Source organism: Pyxicephalus adspersus, chromosome 1, assembly GCF_032062135.1.
Source record: "Pyxicephalus adspersus chromosome 1, UCB_Pads_2.0, whole genome shotgun sequence".
NCBI classification, from domain to species: Eukaryota; Metazoa; Chordata; class Amphibia; order Anura; family Pyxicephalidae; genus Pyxicephalus; species Pyxicephalus adspersus.
In genome coordinates, this window is record NC_092858.1 from 130,554,785 (window position 1) to 130,566,494 (window position 11,710).

The window sequence follows — 11,710 nt, forward strand, 5'->3', positions numbered from 1 at the left end:
CAAATCAATTTTCCACCAACAATGCGATGAAGCGTCCAGACAGTGACCAGTGATAATCTCCATTATCTCTTTCTCTGAAGAAAATTGTACCTACATATTGCAACTAAATGTCCAGTCCAGTTTCATTGGGGGGTTGACTGTGGAGGTTACGTTAAGGGGCAGTATTGGCCTTGGCCACCTGGGATCAGTTACTGCCATGATATGTGTGAAACGGTTCATAAAATTGGGAACGAGTTACAATATTTACAACATTTTTTAAATAAGACAGTGTATTTTTCTTTTATAAATACCTATGCCTCATTTGTCCAAAGCACATTGCTCCTAAAGTCATGGCCTTTGCCCATATGATCATAGGCAAACATAAGTTAAAACATTATGGTTTTTTTTAGGTGCAACACCCTTTTTAAAGAAAAAAAAAAGTGCAGCACGGCCCCAAATTCTCGGCCACCTAAGCGATCGAGCATGAATAGGAGCGCAAAATCTCCCAGGATACCTATGTCGCTCCTTCTGAGCATGCCCGAGCAACTCAGGCTCAGGCGGAGAAGAAGCCTTTTTACTTAAACAGAAAAATTTGCCGATCTCACGCATGCGCAGTGACGTAGGGTGAAGAACTTGGAAGAGAAGATGAAGATGGCGGCGCCCGGAGCGCTCTGGGATGGATGACGATATGAAGCGGAACCTGATGCCGGACACCCCTGGAGTGATCGGACTGCCCTGCGGGATTAAAGCTAAGTGTTTTTGTTTTGGTTTTTTTGAATTCTAAATATAGCTCCTCTTTAAGCAAATAATGCCAAATACTGTACACCTATACAGAGGTAGAAACTTTATTGAAAGTATAGGTATCTGAATAATAATATGTAATTTTGCCTCAGTCTTTATTATTATTTTTTAATTTAATTTATTAATAATAAACAGTATTTATATAGCGCCAACATATTACTCAGAGCTGTACAATAAATAGGAGTTGCAAAAGACAGACAGATACAGACAGTGACACAGGAGGAGAAGAGGACCCTGCTCAGAAGAGCTTACAATCCAAGAGAGATAGCTATATAACTGAGGATCATGTTTATACAGAAAAAAGAAGAGAAAATGTGAATTTTTTTCTTTTGGTATTTCATCATATAAATTTAATCTCTAATTATACATTATAAATGTTCAACAAGCAGCATTCTATACAACCCAAACATATTTCTGTTGAATAAAGCTAGATTATTAAATAAAACGACTGATGCAATTTACTTTTTACCATTAATGGAAAAAGAGTTTGGCACACCACATGCAAACATCTTGTTTCTTTATACCATACATGTGATGTGCAGGCGCTTATGAAGAATATCACAGAACATCAAAAGATATAGTAGCAGGAAGCACTGTAATAACCAAAGGCAATTAACTTTGACCTATTTTTCACCTGTAATATAACTACCTTGGTTTAATTATCCAGCATTTTACAGTTTTGTGCAACCAGAGCTTTTACAGTATCCTGGTATATATTGGTAATTCCTAAATTAAGATTTAAAAAGGAAGAAAAATAAATTAAAGGCAATATAATAAAGGCACCTGAAACAGCTGGGTGAGAAGGTTCCTTTGGAAGCAGCTTTTCCCTGACTCATGGGCTGCTGAACATTCTGAAGCAGTGAATTGAATCTAAAGCTATTTATTTGTTAATATACCAAACCTGGTTTGATATACATGAGAAAGAAAATGATTTTCAGCAATGATTTAGTTTGTCACAGAGGACCTTATATTTCACTTTGTATCTTCTAATAAATGGATCTCCCAACATCCAATCAAATTCACATTTTTAGGGCAGGTTGGATGTGATGACTGTAGCTATATTCAGAACTTCAGGCCTTAAACCATTTGATACTAAAGTGATTACTGCTGGTGACATTTCTCTTTTTGTCTTGACAATGCAACAGGAAGCAAAAAAAAAAAAATGGTAGTAGTTTCCATTTTGTACATTCACTGGTTTAGGACAGGTCGGGTGTAATAACTGTAGTTGTAATTGGAACTCCAAGTCTCCAATCCTTTGATATACTATAGCGGCCTGCAAAGCTTCAATGTATACAAATTTTGCTTTTAGGTATAGTTAGGTTTAAATATATTATATCTCTCTTTAAGATCTCTTACAAAACTTTCATCCAATGTGTTTTAGTGGCATAAGGTTTTTATTATTATTATTAAACAGGATTTATATAGCGCCAACATATTACGCAGCGCTGTACATTAAATAGGTGGTATTAATCTCACAAGCTCAGACAATTCTGGTCTTAAAACATAATTAAGTTCACTATTAACTATAGCTAGAGTTAAACTCATCTCAATATCAAAGACCTTATTTCAAGAAATTCCTAAAAGTAATGACAGTGATCATTTTCCTGTTGTATAGTCTTAAATTAAACATTGTCATTTTAATTATACTGTGCAGTATTAACATCATCAGCCCATTCAGAATCATTGAGGCATGTGTAGGCAAGCTGCCCACTAAATAAGCAATCTACATTTTTATGGAAGACTATAAGTAGTTAGTATCTTAATATGCAATTCGGGAAAAGTGAGTGCGCACATATACACATATATTGTAGTTGCCAACATTTTCAAATAATAAAAGGCATACCAGTTTGCTTTGTTCCTACTTCTATGACTCCTGAAATTATTACTTAAACTGTTATGGAAGTAATACACATTTGATAGCCAACTATTTCCTAGGCAGCTAAAGACCTAGATGCTATGCTATATTTGTGAAAAACCTGTGTTTGCAAATGTAAGCATACATGTAGAGTAAGGCTAATTTCAGACATGTGGTGGTAAACCAGTGTCTCACAGCTTTTAGGTGCACATAAATTTGCTGCTGTGCAGCTAGGCTAGGAGAGGCAAACTGCACAACAGGCAAAAGGGTTTGCTTGCAGCTGCAGTGCAGATCCTCAGAACACAACCTGCCACAGCCAAAAAAGAACATGACACTTTTGCAAACCATGCAGAGATCTCCTGCAGCTGCGTCCAAAAAAAAAGGGATTCCAACTGCTCTTATGCCTTTTATTAGAAGCAGTTAGAACCATGATTCAGCCTGTGGCAGACCATTGGTGGCTCACTGCAGGTAACAAATGGCCCTAAGTATGAAGAGTAATTAGAAGACTCAATCTTCTTGATCAGCTGCAGAGCCCTGAGGTTTCAGTAACTCTTATTACCAATTAGGTGATGGGGATAAGATGATTTCACAGCTGCACATGGGGTAAAGTGTGTCCCTTCCTTGAGTAAAATGATACATACTCCTAGTTTTATACACTGTGATATACATTGCATGTTCCAGATTCCCTCTGTAATCTCAATTTGCTTTAATACATTGGAATGCCATAGCTGGACAATGTGCTGTAAATTAAATACTTTTGCTACACATGGCTATCCTATTCTGTGTATTGTGCTATTAGGGAAATACTGTGAATGTCTCACTCCAGGCACTGTGCTATATATGACAAATTCCAAACCACTTCTTTTTAGATACTGTATTGTACAAGAATTTTTCATTTTATATATTTTAAATTACAATAAATTACATTTCTCCCACCATTCTTCTTCAAATGTTGTGCTCTGTGCCATAAACCACTGACAAATCATCATAGTATTGTCATTTTACCAGACAAAAGTTAATGATATCCCTAAATTCCATTTTTGGTTGTATGTATATATATATATATACCGTATATATATATATATAGGCATAATGCACAATATTTAAAATGTTTTTTTGTTCATGCCTTCTGACTTTTTTTACAACATGGTTTTTGTTTGCAAAAGTCCTTAGCTGGTGATTCAATCACACAGGAGCACAGAACAAAACAATATGCACATTATGACAGCAGTGGGTGGAAGTACAACAATATTTATTGAAAACAAACAGTAACCACTGACAAGAAACCTATCCTGGCACTTAAAACATAGTATTAATCTTGCTCTGTAAAGCCACAATAAAAATCTAGCTTTATAAATGCAAGTCACAAAGGTGGTTTGTTAGAACAATTGTGAAAAATTCCATACTAACATTTTTAGACAATCAATATAAAAGAAAACCAACTTGGTTAAAAACATAAATCTCTAATGGTTTCAAAACTATTAAGAACATACAATACATTTCAACCATAACCACAAGACAAAATGTTAACTTACATAATGTAAAGTCAGTATATGCATCTCAAACTAAACTTTAACATTTCTGTCTCGTCTTTTGTTTTGTTATAAATGGACTACAGTTTTTTGAATGATGGAACATATTAAAGTTCACCATTTTTAAAAAAAACATTGTAACATTTTCACCAATAATTTAACATTGAGAATGAATGGGGGCAGCAAAGAGTGGGTCAGTACTGCCCATTATATAATGATCCAGTGGTGGAGTGGCTGTCAAGCAAAAGTGTTCGCCACCACTGGAGACATAAGGGGCTGCCTGGTCTTGCCAGGAGTGTGAACATTTAAGGTTTAGGAAAGAAAGCATTTTTAATAGGTAAGCAAGCTTTTACTATAGGTGATATAATGTGCTGCCTATATATTTATATATAGGCAGCACGGTGGCTCATAGGTTAGCACTTCTTGTCTTTGCGGTGCTAGGTCCCATGTTCGAATCTCAGCCAGTACACTATCTGCAAGGACTTTGCAGGTTCTCCCTGTGTTTACATGGGTTTCCTCCAGGTACTCTGGTTTCCTCCCAGACTTTGGACTTTGTACAGCGCTGTGTAATATGTTGACGATATATAAATACTGCATAATAACAAAATTATATATATATATATATATATATATATATATAAACTTATACACATAAAATATTAGCAAAAATATGAAGCCAAATAACACTTTTGTTGTGGAGTTTGCATTTTTCATTCAAAACTTTGCAACTTAGACACATGTAAAATAACCAATCCTTTGTTTTATAGAAGCAGTCTTGGCTCAGTCAGTGTGCTTTAGATTAAATTTTATGGGAGCCTATAAGTGCATTCTACTTGCCCCCCAATGATCTGGTAAGCCTTAGAATTACACTAACATAGCAGGACATCAGTCTGGAACTTTTTTTATGTGATACTGACAGTAAGCAGAATGAAGAGTGGTAAGATGTCAACACACTACAAATACTATATATTGGCCATACAGAAGCACTATGCATCAATAACAATAGCTCATTTTAAAAATAAAATACTGTTTTTCCTTTTTTAAATCCTCTGTGGGATTATGACCTTGAGGATTTTAACACATTATTATTAATTTACGCTTAGGGAACACCTTCCGGCAAACATGTAAGGTAATTGTGCATTATTTATAAAGACCAAGATAATTCTTTGGAAACTAAATATGTTAATAAATACACTGGAATCCAGTGTCAGATTTCAATTACGAATGTATTGCTGTACTGCCAGGGCTCCAATATAACACCTTATAACTATTTGTAGCTTTCTATGGATGATATACCTTTTATTGTTACTTTGATCTAGATATACAGCCATATTACAGGAAATCAGCCACATTTCTTTCTCATTTGCCTATTTCCAGAGCACAAAGTAACTCTTATGCAAAGATGAGCAACCTGCCAAGCTTATGTATATGTCAATAAATCACACATGGATGGATGACACTAACTGTGACCATATACAGTGTTTTAACAATTTCCATGTAACACTCACTCCTGCAGAAGTGGCTGATTTTTCTTGGGATCTTTCCCTTAATGGTGCATCAAGTATCACAGAAGCTCACATATCTTTAATTTAGGAATAAGTTATTGTAAATCAAACTTGTAAGAGAGAAGGTTACGACAGCAGGATGTCACAGCAGTTTGAATCCAATAACAGAAAGCTAACATCTAAAATTTTGCTGGACTCATCTTCCATATTAGACAGTATGAGAAGAATTTCTCCTCTGCAGTGATTCTTACAATCAAAGTGACAGTTCCAAACTACAGCACAAACAAGTTTCTGTCCTAAATTTTCCTTTCCAATGGGTTTTCTTCTACGTTGGCTTCTCTCTTAGAACTGGGCTCATCTAGCCATCTAGCCAAACTCACCCTCCCATGCTCCATTATCCAAGCGCTGGCCCAGATAGGTCCTGGGGCTTTAGGGCTGACCTACTCTGACTCCCCTGGCTTCTTGTCAATACCCATGGGAAAAACAGTTCCCCCTCTGGTTTAGTTCTTCACACATTTATCCTATAAAGTGCCCTCCTAAAAAGGTGCCAAGGAAAAAATGCACCAGGAAATTGAATGGTTCCTCCCCTGCCATAGAAGGTAGCCAACCATCTCTCTCTAGGCATAAAGGAATTTAGAACATTCCAGTATACTCAAAATATAACCCCCTACAACTGGATTCTTGTTCTGGATCAGTGACTTAAACATACCTAAAGCGTACCTAAACTCAGAATTTTCACTTTACATAAACGGGTAGACAAAGTGCAGCACTGCCCCCTTAATTCTCGATACGTACGCAGAGGCTCCCGGGATACCTACGTCACGCAACCCAGGAAGGTCTTGGCTGCATCTCGGGCATGCGCAGAAGGAGCCCTTTCGCCAAAAGAGAAAGAAATTGCCGATCTCACGCATGCGCAGTGAGATGGGCAGGTTTTTTCTCTCATCTACATCACCCCATCTCACGCCTGCGTCCTGTGACGTAGGAAGAAGAACCCAAAAGAACAGAGAGAAGATAGTGGCGCCTAGCACTCCGGCCTGAAGACGGATACCGGGATGACGCGGGACCTGATGGAAGAAACCTCCGGACAGATCGACTGCTTTACGGGATTAAAAGTAAGTGTATTTTTTTTTCTGTTTTGGGTCGTTTTTGGGTTTACTTCCTCTTTAATGGGAGAAACAGCTAGGCAGCTTCCATTTTTAGAAAAGCTAAACCGTGGTAGCCTACAGGTTTATTCTAGTTCAGGTTTTCTTTAATAGATCCAAATATTTGACTCACAAATTTGTCTACTATTGTTTATAAGGCTGAACTCGTGTTCATGTAATATTGCAATATGTTGTAGATAATAACTTTTTCAACAGCAGATTATAGTTTGCTAATAGGACTTTGTTCAGACAGGCCACATGACTCCAGTGTGGTTACTGCATCCCTATGTCCCAGAACTGCTTCTTTAGTTGAGATGCTACATGTAGCATCTCAGCCACTGCAACCCACTGGGAATGAATGGGGGCAGCAGTAAGTGGCTCATTGCTGCCCACTGTAAATGTGCAAATACTGGTTCTTGAAGAAATAGTGCAGCCATTGGGTTGGCCAAGCATCTGGCAAGGCAGAAAGCCAGTCACCTGGAGACACATAGGGCTGCCCGGTCCTACTATGGGCGTGAACATAGTCCAATTTTTAGTAAGCATGCAAGCTTGTATTGGCTGAAATTCCATCGTTAAAGCTATGGATGAATGGTAGGCTAAAATTAAGACATGCCTAGTGAGTGGGTGAGGTAACTCAATGGGGCTACTCAATTCTTTCACCTGTGTAGAGATCTGGAAGCTAGACAAAAAAGGAAACTATTATCAGAAGTCTTTTTTGCTGATAATATGCACGTGTACTGCCAGGTTTGAGCAAGCCATGAACCCAAAACAGTTTTTATCAGACTTGTATTCTATTTATGGTGGTACAGAGTTTCAAATGTACTATTGTTATGCTTTCATAAACATCTTCTTCTACAGAGAATGTTGTGTGTTAGCAAAATAAACATGGTAATCAGTATTAAAACAGAGCTGGGCTTTGTGTACAATATTCCTAACGTGGGCTAAAAGGCAAAAATGTATTTTCTGATGCTTCTGCTGCTTTTGAGAAAAATAATGAAAAAAATAATAGCTACAACTATAAAAAAAATGAAGCTGTTAACCTTCGCAAGCTCATTCTGGTCTATCTCTTCTCTTTTTTAACCTTGGGAAAGATTTTGTTCTGCACAAAATGGAGGCACAGACCGATTGCATTTGTGTAAATAGCCATTGCTTGTAAATATAGGCTGTTTCTGTTCACCTTATTGGAGATTACCAACTCCTTATGTATGTGGATGACATTGTCTCACAGGAATATTTTCCAGTGGTTTGGAAAATCCGTAGTTGATAAATGGACAATCCGCTTAATCATAGAGTAATACTTTATATTACAAACATTTTGTTCATTTGATAGTCCCCAATTTAAACATTAATTTATCAGTGTTTGCCGCAGCCCCTTTTTGGTAGGCGCACCACCCGGCTCTTTTCAGTAACCACCCCGCATTTTTTGGGTGGTTACTAAAGAGTTGGGTCACAATACCCACCTACAACTACAACCCAGCCGGTTTAAAAAAATCTGATTTATAAAAAAACACAGATTTATTTCCCAGGACATCCTGCTTGCCAATTTTTATGATAAGGTTTGGATTTGCAAATTTCTACATTGCAAACTTTTGTCCAAAAACTTTTCAGGTTTGCAGCAAGAAATGAAAAACAACCTAAAACGCAGTGCACAACCTTTTTCCTTGGTCAACTAAGTATCAATAACTACAAGTATTGTAATTAAAATAGGTAACCCATACTTCCATACTTTTATAACCTAACAAACCTTTTGTTTTTGGAAAAAGTCTTGCGTTGAGATGTTTAATCCACTGTGGAGCAAGGAATGTATCAAAGTACTATATGTGCACCACTCTAACCATAAGGTTTGTATCCCTGTAGGGCGATATCAATGTACATGTGTAGGGACAACTAGGTATCTCCCCACTTGTCAACCCCTAGGAGATATCTGCTAGTCTATGACCAGACTTGGGGTTAGCAAACAGGCAGACACTTGTTTTGTTGTTTTAAGGCTAATGGCAAATTGGCATCAATTTTCCTAGTAATCATGTCAAACCGGCTATTCAGAGTATCAGTCACAAGGAAAACAAACACACATGCTTCCATGTTAGGCAACCAAGTCATTACAGATGTCCTCAGTCAGGGATCTTCTATCAAGTACAGGAAAGATATGATGGCAATATATAGTTACATCCTACAAACAATGGACATATGCAATATTCTGCATTCAGAGCAAATGATCCGATTTACCATCTCATATCCAGTTTGTAATTAAAGAAGCTCAATTTTTAGCAAGATTATTAAATGAATCTACCAAAACCACAATTTTTAATTTAAAATACACAAACACATTTGTCACAAAGTATGGTGCCATGTAAATAGTCGTTTCCTGTTTGATGATATTTTTGTATAAACAGTTTCTGTAACATATCTGACAATAGGAAGATACATTTTTTGACAGCTTTTAGCAGGTTCTTCATGATCCTGTATTATTTTAATGTCTGGTGCTTATCACGCTTAATGAGGCAGGACCACATAACTTACCCCTGATTTGTATAACAAAGCAATTCCCCCCAATGTAAAGAATGCTGTGCTAAGGCTTTTTAGCTTGTAATACCCCAACACACTCATGTGGCAGCATGGACAGAAACTTTGCGCTCCATGCAAAAATTTCAAATAAAAAGTAAATTGTAAAGATGAACTAAAATATAATGATAGAAAACAGTCTGACTGGTGACCTGCCTTTTGTCAACTGCAGTTGCTCAAGAAAGTTAGGTCTTTGTCCCGCCCACAGCCAGTGATTGGACAGTTAACAGGAAGCAGCAAAAAACGCTAATCAAATTGCCTCCTTTGCACTCTCCTTCTGCCAGCTTGTTTCTTTTCAGCTAATAAATATTTAGTAACCAGCCTGGCTGCTTTATGGTCGAACAGAAGAATACAAAATGCTAATACCAATCCCAGGTTTAGGTACTTTATGCAGTAAATACACATTGTATTACTATTTTATCAGTCGATAAAGTTTGACATCAGTCTTAATTGTGTTTGACATCATGGAATCTCAGAAATTACGAGATCTCGCTGAAGTTTGGAGCAATCGTTAAGAATGGAGTGTATTTGGAATACGCCTTACCCCAACAAGAACTTGGCTGCTTAACCGAGACTGATCAATACATAAAACTAAGAGCAATATATTCCTAATAACAGGCTCACTGTCATCTCTCCATTGATCCCCTATTGACTTCTGATTTATTAGCAATTAGAAAAACCCAACACAGTTTGTAAATACGAAAGGGCATCGCTCACGTGATATCGACCTTGAATATTAATAGAAATAAGTATAACATTAGCACGCAACAAGTCGGATAAAAAAAAAGCACCATGTGATGAACAGGGCAAAGCACGTTGTATTATGGTATACCATTATTAATCTGGTACATGAAGCCATCTGAGGGTGGAACTTCCTGTACACAAAAACATAAAAGCTCCATAGGCAACAGCATAACAAAAAGTACTGGGGAACATTCTGACATTTGACGTAAGGGATCAAATGCTGTCTAGCACACAAGCCATGAATGGGATTCCCCTCCCCCCACTCCAGGGCTTGAGGAAACTCCAGTCACACCATCTGCAATGTGAATACCTGGAATTTTTGCAGTTTAAACCCTTTCCTGGATCATTATAAAAAAAATGACTTGTGAGAAGCTAATGATCTTCTAGCAAATCCCATCCCCCACTGTAGTTTAGTACATTGCTAAATGACAATAATAAAGCCCAGCAAAGTGACAGCATAAACACACAAAAGGGTTATACAAAATAAAGACAACTAAAGAAGACACGTTGCCATTACACACATAGGAAGTTTAGCCTTATGACAATCTATTGCAGGACATACAAGGTACAGTAAGTGGGGGATGGAGACTTAAACACCATTCAGATGAATGGATAATCTCACTTACCTCACACTGGTTCACAACACCAAGCTTTGTACTTCCCAAAGACAGTTGATTTAGTCCTTAACTTCTTGCAGGAACCACACTGACTTTTCTTTCTTCTCACTAACTGTGCATGATGGTAACTCTCCTTTTGTAGGTCCTGGGTTCACAAGCCAAAAAAAAGTACCAAGAGTGATGTTTCTTAAAAATAAAAAATTCTCCAAAATGTAAAAAAATCACAAAAACACACAGAAAAAGAAAAAATATATATAAAAACAATCCTTGATCCCAAAGCCAGGCTCCAAAAGACAGTGGAAAGTTTTGCCTTTATTAGAACTGTGGTGTCTGTTTTTATTATTGTTGTGATCTATTCTTGCTGAATGTACAGCTAACTAGTTGATTAGCAGAGTTAGTTAGTCTGTGTTTGTGTGTGAGTGAAGCTCCCACAGACACAGCAGCAGCAGCTCAAAGAGGGGGGAAGAGAGAGAGAGAGAGAGAGAGAGAGAGACTGGCAGGAAAAAAGATCCACACACATACATACAGAAACACTCAGCCAGTGACCTCCTAGAGAAAAATGATTAAAAAAAACACAGCAACCCAACTGAAATTAAAAAAATAAGAAATATTTCCCATTCATGCTTTTGCTGAATTATAAATTAGAATATTTTATTCTTCATGCTAAGCAATATAGTGTTAGGGTTTGCTTTATCAGAGTATAAAGTAAATTATATTGATGTTACACAAAAATAATAATGATGCCAATCTATAATAAAACAAAGAGCAATGCATTAGTAAAAGAGAGTGGGGGAAGGGGTACTATACTGTCTGCAGATACTGATATAATATATATATATAAGTATAATAATATCAGTAGGATCTATCTATGTACATGTAGATATATTATATGTTATGGTATGTTAAGGCCAGATGAAATGGTGCTGATACATATATATATATAATATAGCCACATAAACATTCACAACATAAT

At 37.0% G+C, this 11,710-nt stretch overlaps 1 protein-coding gene across 1 annotated transcript in view; it reads right to left on the reverse strand.

Moving 5' to 3' along the window:
- TBL1X (transducin beta like 1 X-linked) overlaps window positions 1–11,216 on the reverse strand; it is a gene marked incomplete at its 3' end in the record, with an annotated part of 178,701 nt that extends 167,485 nt beyond the window's left edge. Inside the window, 1 exon segment of the mRNA XM_072427388.1 lies at window positions 10,747–11,216.
- Window positions 11,217–11,710: the final 494 nt, after the last annotated feature.